The sequence below is a fragment of the Miniopterus natalensis genome, chromosome 6 (genome assembly GCF_054644295.1).
Source record: "Miniopterus natalensis isolate mMinNat1 chromosome 6, mMinNat1.hap1, whole genome shotgun sequence".
Classification (NCBI taxonomy): Eukaryota; Metazoa; Chordata; class Mammalia; order Chiroptera; family Miniopteridae; genus Miniopterus; species Miniopterus natalensis.
This window is the reverse complement of record NC_142086.1, coordinates 85349926-85357339: the sequence shown is the minus strand read 5'-3', so window position 1 is coordinate 85357339 and position 7414 is coordinate 85349926.

Here is a 7414-nt window from a genome sequence, read left to right as displayed (position 1 = left end):
TGCACAGTAGTGAGACGGACAGGCCATCTACAAGAAATTTTTCCATTTGACAGGTGAAGAATAGGACTCATGAGTTGTCATTTGCCTACCAATTCTGAAATTCCACTGGACAAAGTGTCAGACTCTGGGAGTGAAAATTGTTCTGTGATGGGGTCCAACTTCTGTTCTCTGGCAGAGGCTCTTCAGTCTAGCTCTTGGTTTTAAGATGTCCTTTTTCATCACATGCCTTGCCTAGTTCCAAAGAAATAGTCTTTGGTAGCACCCGAGTAGCTTTCTTATTCATAGAAGGATGAATGTGTGAAATACAGTACCCTTAAAAACATTGTGGGTTTCCTGTGTATCTAATTATAAGTCTCCATGCTCCAAACGTTATATGTAATACTGTCAAGTGGGATTTTGCCACCTTAAAAACTTACAGGCAAGCCTGCCATAATTTCCTGGGTCCTGGAATAAGACACAAGACTTCTGGGTTACAGACAGAGGACTTACAGCGTAGCAAGGAGCCTGAGCTTCACGTCAGATGCAGAATCATCCAGATGGGTGCTATGCACGTAGTGGGTCTGCCTCACAGCTAAGGACCCTTGAGCTTAGGGAATCCAAATCTTTTATGAAGGATGGCAAGTAAACCTGCCTTTTATCTTCCTGGACATTAAGGAAACCTACCCTTGGCTCTAGGAGACATCTCTGTCTTCCAAGGCTGTTTGTGTAGCAAAAAAAGATAGAACTTTTGCTCTCGAGTGCAGAAAAATGAGACCCATGAAGAATTGTCTCCCAGTAATGTTTACCTCTTGGATCTATACTACACCAGTGGCCGCTCTGAACAATAGGATTTGCGAACAGCTCGGACGTTGGCATGAAAGAGGAGCCAGGATGAACCCCAGCCCTGGCCTGTGGTCCTAGTGACTAGAACAGTGTAGCTAGCTGCACCAGCTGAGGTGGAGGACACTGCAGATGACAGAAACCCAGTGTGGTTCTGGATGTAAGTTTGAGATGTCAACTAGATGTTTAGGTGGAGCTGTTGAGTAGGCAGTTGGATGTAGAGCCTGGTGTTTGGGAGACAGGTCTCGGCTGGCAGCTCAAGATGGGTGTTATCTGCAAAGGGACCATTTAGCGCCGTGGGCCTTGGTCATGTCACCAGGCAGTGACTATAGAGAGGACCAAGGGATGAGCCTGGGGCCCTGCAGTGTTGGTGGCCAGGGAGGAGACTGAGAAGAGCCCCTGATAAGGTAGGGTGGGACCGGGGCACATGGTTTCCTGGAAGCCTGTGACGGAAGCTCTTGAGGCAGGAAGGATTGCTTAGCTGGGTGTCGTGCTGCTAACTCATCAGGGAAAACGAAGACCAGTGCCTAATGGCTGGAGTTAGCAGTGTGGTGGGTGGTCAAGTGCAATGTATGTTCCTTACTTTCCACTGGTTCAGCTGATGGATAACTATTTAGAGGGATAGAATTTGTACATATATTCTCACGGTAAATCACTAATTCGAATTGTGGTTTCTGGAGAAAAGTAATCAACAGAATGATGACACGTGATGACCTGCAATTCTGATGTCTCTCTTGTTACTGCCACTGGAGGCTCATTCTGAAGTACTCACGACTTGCCATCTTGATTTGGTCTGGGGGGTGGGGACAGAGAATAGAAGGACGTGTGAGAGAGTCGCGGAGAGAGAAGTGGGCCCTGCCGCAGTGGCTGCCTGGAATTCTGTGTTTTCGGGAAGAGGGATGAGAAATTCAGCATGGATTCCCAGTTGGGATTCTCCCCATAAGTCTGGTTTCGAGAACAGCTCAGACAGACGAGGCTCGGCTGGGGGGCTCCAGCCACAGGAGCTCAGCTTGTGTGCCTGCCCCCAATCCTGTGTGGCTTCTGACTCAACGATCCGCCTTAGAATCTGCTGCCGGTTATCTGATCTGTGGCTACCCCCTCACATTAAGTACTGTCACCCCAGACGTGTTTGAATATGAAAAATAGCACCGGCCCCTACCTGGGGACCTACTTAAGAACTATCTGCTGCTTAAAGAAACCCCATTATGGCCATTCTGTGCAGATGGTATTTGATCTGGGGTGAGATCCCAGGGCAGAGCTCTTCATTCGTTCCGTCGGAAAGGAAAGGAGCGGAGATGGAAGTCACGTCACTGATTCTTGATAACACGCCCCGAAAAGGCGATCCCGAGTTCCCTGCCAATCTACCTGCGCCCTCGCTGGTTTTGCCACAACACACCCACGGGAGACAGTGGAAGGGAAAGGTTTTCCAAGAAGCCAGTGTAGTGTAGGCCCTTTGTGAATGGTGACTTGGAAAGGCAGGGATGTCAGTTTTGCTTATTTAGAAAAAGCACAAGCAGTAGGAGCTGTGGCTCCCTTTCCCTCCTTCATCAGCGTTGCCATGGTAGCTGCGTTCAGTCCCCTTTCACCCGAATTCCATCCTAAACACTTGTCAGGTCCCCATGGTGTGCTTGACGTTGCCGAGACAGGTCATATTTGTCATCTCATATCATTTTTTTAAAAAGAGAAAATGGTTCTGTTCCTAATTTCTTTCCCACACAGTGCACAAACACTTTTCCTCTGATAATACCACTTTGCAACAAAAACAAACAGGCAAATTGCTAATTACATGGTTTGAGGTTTAGGATGCAAATTTGTAAAAATTAGTTTGATATACAGCGAAGTTATACAAAACCCAAAACCCAACTGTTTAATAGTTTTGCGCCTATCATTCTTGACACAGGCCTAGAAAGAGCCTGTTTTACAAACACCAAGGCCCACGGCGGTCGAGTACAGCAGGGTCGGCCCCTGGTAGTGCTGAGCTGAGCTCTGCTTTTCCTGCGAGCCCGCCCTGCCTGGGGCTGCAGTGCTGGATTCCAGGTCTCACGGCTGGAACCACCCAGAAGACTGGATACCCTGTGGCCAGGGGAGACTGGACTCAGCCTCGCAGGGAGGGGAACAGTCCAGAAGAACCAGATTCCTGGCCTCAGCAGCTCTGCATCTCCGGTCACAGCTGGTGGACCTGGGGGCCAACTGGCAGCCTGTTGCCAGGCGAGGCTGACATCGGGCAAGGCTGTTGAGCTGCGGTGTCGCCAAGCTCAGCAGCATCTCCCTGTCGAAGGCTTCTTTGGAGGGTGAGCTCTAGCTTCCAACCTGTCTCTTCTGACACTCCTCCCCTTCTCTGAATTCAGGTCTCTGTCAGGAGCCAGTTTCTCTTTGTGCTAACTGAACGCTATGGGCAGCAGGCTGGGCCGAGCAAGGACCCAGGTCCTCGACTCCAGTCCTGCTGGGAAGGAAATGAGAGGCCGTGTAGGCTGGGGCTCAGAAACATGTTAGGCTAGAAATCTCTGCAGGTGTTTAGTTAAGGGTAAGATACACTGAAAATAGGAGAACTGGCCTCGGGGCCATGCTCTAGATGGCAAAACAGAATCTGGAAGCCTGTCTTCTGGGAATGTGGGCTCCTCTGACAGCCTGGTGAGGCCCCGCCAGCAGCCGCCTGGTGCCAGGGCAGCCGTCCCAGGGCACGTCCACCCGCTGCATCGAGTCAGCATCCAGACTGTCACCCGTGAGGCCTGGCCCTGCAGACTCCATGGCCTACGCTAGGTGCCAGCCAGCTCAGCCAAGATAAACCCCGCCTGCAGGCCCCGCAGCCTAGCTTGTTTCTGGGCTCTCCCCAGGAGAGGTTGGGTTTCTCTCTCTGATTCCTGAATGCCACCAACTGCAAGAGACTGAGGCTGAGGAGAGGTCCCAGACACGCAGGCTGCCCTGCCCATGAAGTGCAGGCCCGAGGCGGGGTCCCTGGGCTGGGCAGGGACTCTGGGCGTCTCTGAGGCCTTCTCAAGACTGGACCCTGCGTTCCCCATGGTGGTCTTGCTTTGCGAGCCCTGTGAGCGGTGGGGTCTCCACGGGGTCAAGCTTGGGCCTTTGATGTTTATGACAAAACAACCTGCGTCTTGAGCTGCCATGTGGCTGCCAGACTGCGGAGCGCGGCTGGCGGTGACTCAGAAATTCCGCTGCGTGCTCTCCAGCCGCTGGGGTGCTGGTTTAAACCACATGGTTTAAACTTGGCCGCCTGCTCCATCTCTTAATATTAAAATGTGAGATTGCTCACATATTCATGTCTATATGTTGTAAACCCGATATTAAACATGACCGATACCAAAATAGCTCCAAGTGTATTTCTCTCAAAGGAAACGGAGTGATTTACGTCGGAATCCTCGTAGCCGCGGGGAGCTTTACAGGCCGCCTGGGGAAAGGGGGAAGCACCGAGCGGCTATTCCTGCGGGCTCACAGGAGTGCTCGGAATTTTCAGGGATGAAGTCCGTTCTGTTTGAAATGCTTAAATGTTACTTATAACTGTGGAAGCCGCTCTGCTTTTAGACTACTGGTGTGCTTAGAGTTCTGGTGAAAGCTGCGTCCCGTTTCTCTCCCTGAGGTTCTGTACTTCCACCAGCCCCTGTGCTCCGACCCTCCCGGCCCTAGACGTCCCAGCCTCCCTTCAGTCCCGAGGCTGCCCTGCGGTCCCTGGCCCTCTGCCCTCCGGCCCTTCTGGAAGCGTCTGCCAGGGTCCCCAACGTGCGCTCGCCCGCCTAGCTCACTGCTCCAGCTCCTCCTGAACGCCAGACCGCCTTTTCTCAGACGAGCCTTGTGGGAGAGAGTTAGGTTTCAGGTAGGCAGAAGCTGCCTCTGTTTCCCCCCCGTGCACCCCTCCCCATGCTCCAAAGGACATGTCACACGGGCTTGGGACACCTGGGAGTCCCGTCATTCAGCAGATAAACCCCAAATACCTGATGCCCACTTGGGCTCCTGCATGGTCCACATCTAACTCACCTTTCCCACCTTATCTCCCCCTTTCTTCAAAACTCAGCTCTGACAACCCCCCACCCCACCCCAGGCTGCTCACCTAAAGCCATCTCTTTGTCTCTGGACTTCTTCAGAGCTGAGCAGCATGTAGGACCATCTGTCTGGCCATTTTATATATATATATATATTTATTTAAACATTGAACATGAATTACTTTTATAATTAGGAAAAACTCCCAACCCAATGAATTATAAAAATGATCTGCTCTGTTTCATTTTCAAACGTGTCCGGGGTGGATCTCGTTTCAGAGTGTGCCTTCATGTACACCCATCAAGTCTGCTGTTTATTCTTCAGAAAGAGCCAAGTTAGAACTAACTGAACCTGGTCATTCACCTCCCTCTGGCCACCGTTCAGCATGTACTCACTTCCAGTACCTGGGATGCAGCGACGGGCAAGGTGGACACAGTCTGTCCTTCTGGAGTCTGTGGTCAGTGAGGAGCCCCTCTGATGGATGCCTGGGGCTGACCCAGAGCCCCAGTCATGGATGAGCAGACGCAGGAACAGCACACGTACAGATGTTGTCCTCACAAGGCTAATTTTGGTCCAGGCAGCTCATGTCACAGCAGCAGAAAAGGTACAGTCAGTCCTCAGTATTTGCAGATTCCATATTTGCAAAGTTGCCTGTTGCTAAAATTTATTTGTAAGCCCCAAGTCAATACTCTTGGTGCTTTTTTGGTCCTTTGTGTGGACTCGCACAGTGACAACAACTTGAGTCACCTGACACACGTTTTCCAGCTGAGGTTGAACGAGACAGGTTCTGCCTTCTTGTCTCTCCTCAGACAGACATGGCCAGAGGAAGGAGACAGGAGGGGACAGTGAAGTGTAGAGAAAGAAGTGCCACTTGGATTGGTGGAATCCCAACTCGGAGGGCCTCAGGCAAGTCACCTAGCAGTTCTGAGCCCTGTTTTCTTTTTTGTAAAATAAAGAAAATAGAATGTGGCCCTGGCCAGTGTGGCTCAGTTGGTTGGGGAGTCATCCTTTGCACCAAGATGTCGCTGGTTCGATTCCCCATTAGGGCCCGTGCCTGGGTGGCGAGTAGGGGGCGTGCAGGAGGCAGCCGATCAGTGACTCTCTCATTGTTGATGTTTCTCTCTCTTCCTCTCTCTCTAAAACTCAATTTTGAAAATCTTAAAAGAAAAAAAAGAAGAGAAAATAGAATCTGCCTGGATGAGTCGATTTTAGGATTGGAGCCTATAGCCTATGTGAGATGGGTTTATCTCGCACAGGGGTTTGCGCCTCCCCTAGGAGCAGCGGTTCAGTGCTCGCTAATTCCTGGCGACTCTTCACTGCCATGGATACTGATGACCAACCTCACTTGGTTTACAGGCCTCCAGACAGAGATGCTCTTGTTGGGTGGGCATCTCTCAGGGTGACTGTCTCCTGCGGGCTCTGGGAGACCTCGCAGGTGGTATGGGGCAGGAGAAGTTTTGAGGAGTGTCTTAGTGCTCAGGTTGCTACAACAGAACACCACAGACTGAGTGGCCCAAGCAACAGAAATTTAACGGTCCTGGAGGCTGGAAGTGTAAGATCAAGATGCCAGCTGACTGGGCTCCTGATGAGACCCCCTTTCTGGCTCGCAGGCAGCCGTCTTCTCTCTGGGTGGAGAGAGGAGGCCAGCTCTCTCTGTCTCCGTTCAATTCCATCGTGAGGGCACCACCTTCAAGCCTGATTACCTCCCAAAGGCCCCGCCTCCGAATACCGTCACACTGCGGGTTAGGGTTTCAGCCTAAGAATTTGGAGGGGACACGAACACCCAGGCCGCAGCAAGGAGGGAGCACCATTGCCCTGGGGCCCAGATGAGGTTACAGAGAGACGTGGGAGGCCGGGGAGGATCATTCTGCACTCGGCACTCGGGCAGAAATGGGACGAAGGTGCAGAGAGCGGATGAGAGGCTGCCGAGGACAGTTTCCGGGGTGCGGAGTCCTCGGACTACCATGAAGAGATGCCAACAACACGCTGCAGGAGGAGAAATCCAATTATATTTATAACTTCTTCTCTGGGTTAAAAATTATTTTTTTAGATATGGTTTTGTTTTTCATTTTCAATTACCATTTCTTTCCCTGACTTATGGATGCTTTGGAACATAAAAATACAGTTCTTGGGTTGCGGCCACCGCATTTGCGTCACGGCCAACAACCACTACCTTAATCCCTTCATTACTAAGGATAGATTTATTTTCCCAAGTCGACAATCTTAGCTGAGTGAAATACTTAATAGAATTGCTGCGTTTCTTTTTGTCTTGTTTTTTTGGCTCTCCCTTCCTCCTCTCCCTAACAGGCTGGCCTAGGAGTCCCCTGCAAAACTTCTGAGCTGGGGTTCAGGCTGAGGAGAGGAGGTGGTGGTCCAAAGCCTCTTTTCTGGTGTTATGGACTGAAGTGTGCCCGCCCTGCCCCACTGCCCCATTCATACCTGGAGGCCCTAACTCTCAATGTGACTGCGTTTGGAGAGCGGGCTTTTAAGGGTAATCAAGGTTAAATTTGGTCATAAGGGTGGGGCCCTAATCCATTAGGACTGGTGTCCTTATAAGAAGAGAAGACATCAGAGCTTTCTCTTCCAGGCATGTGCCCAGAGAAAA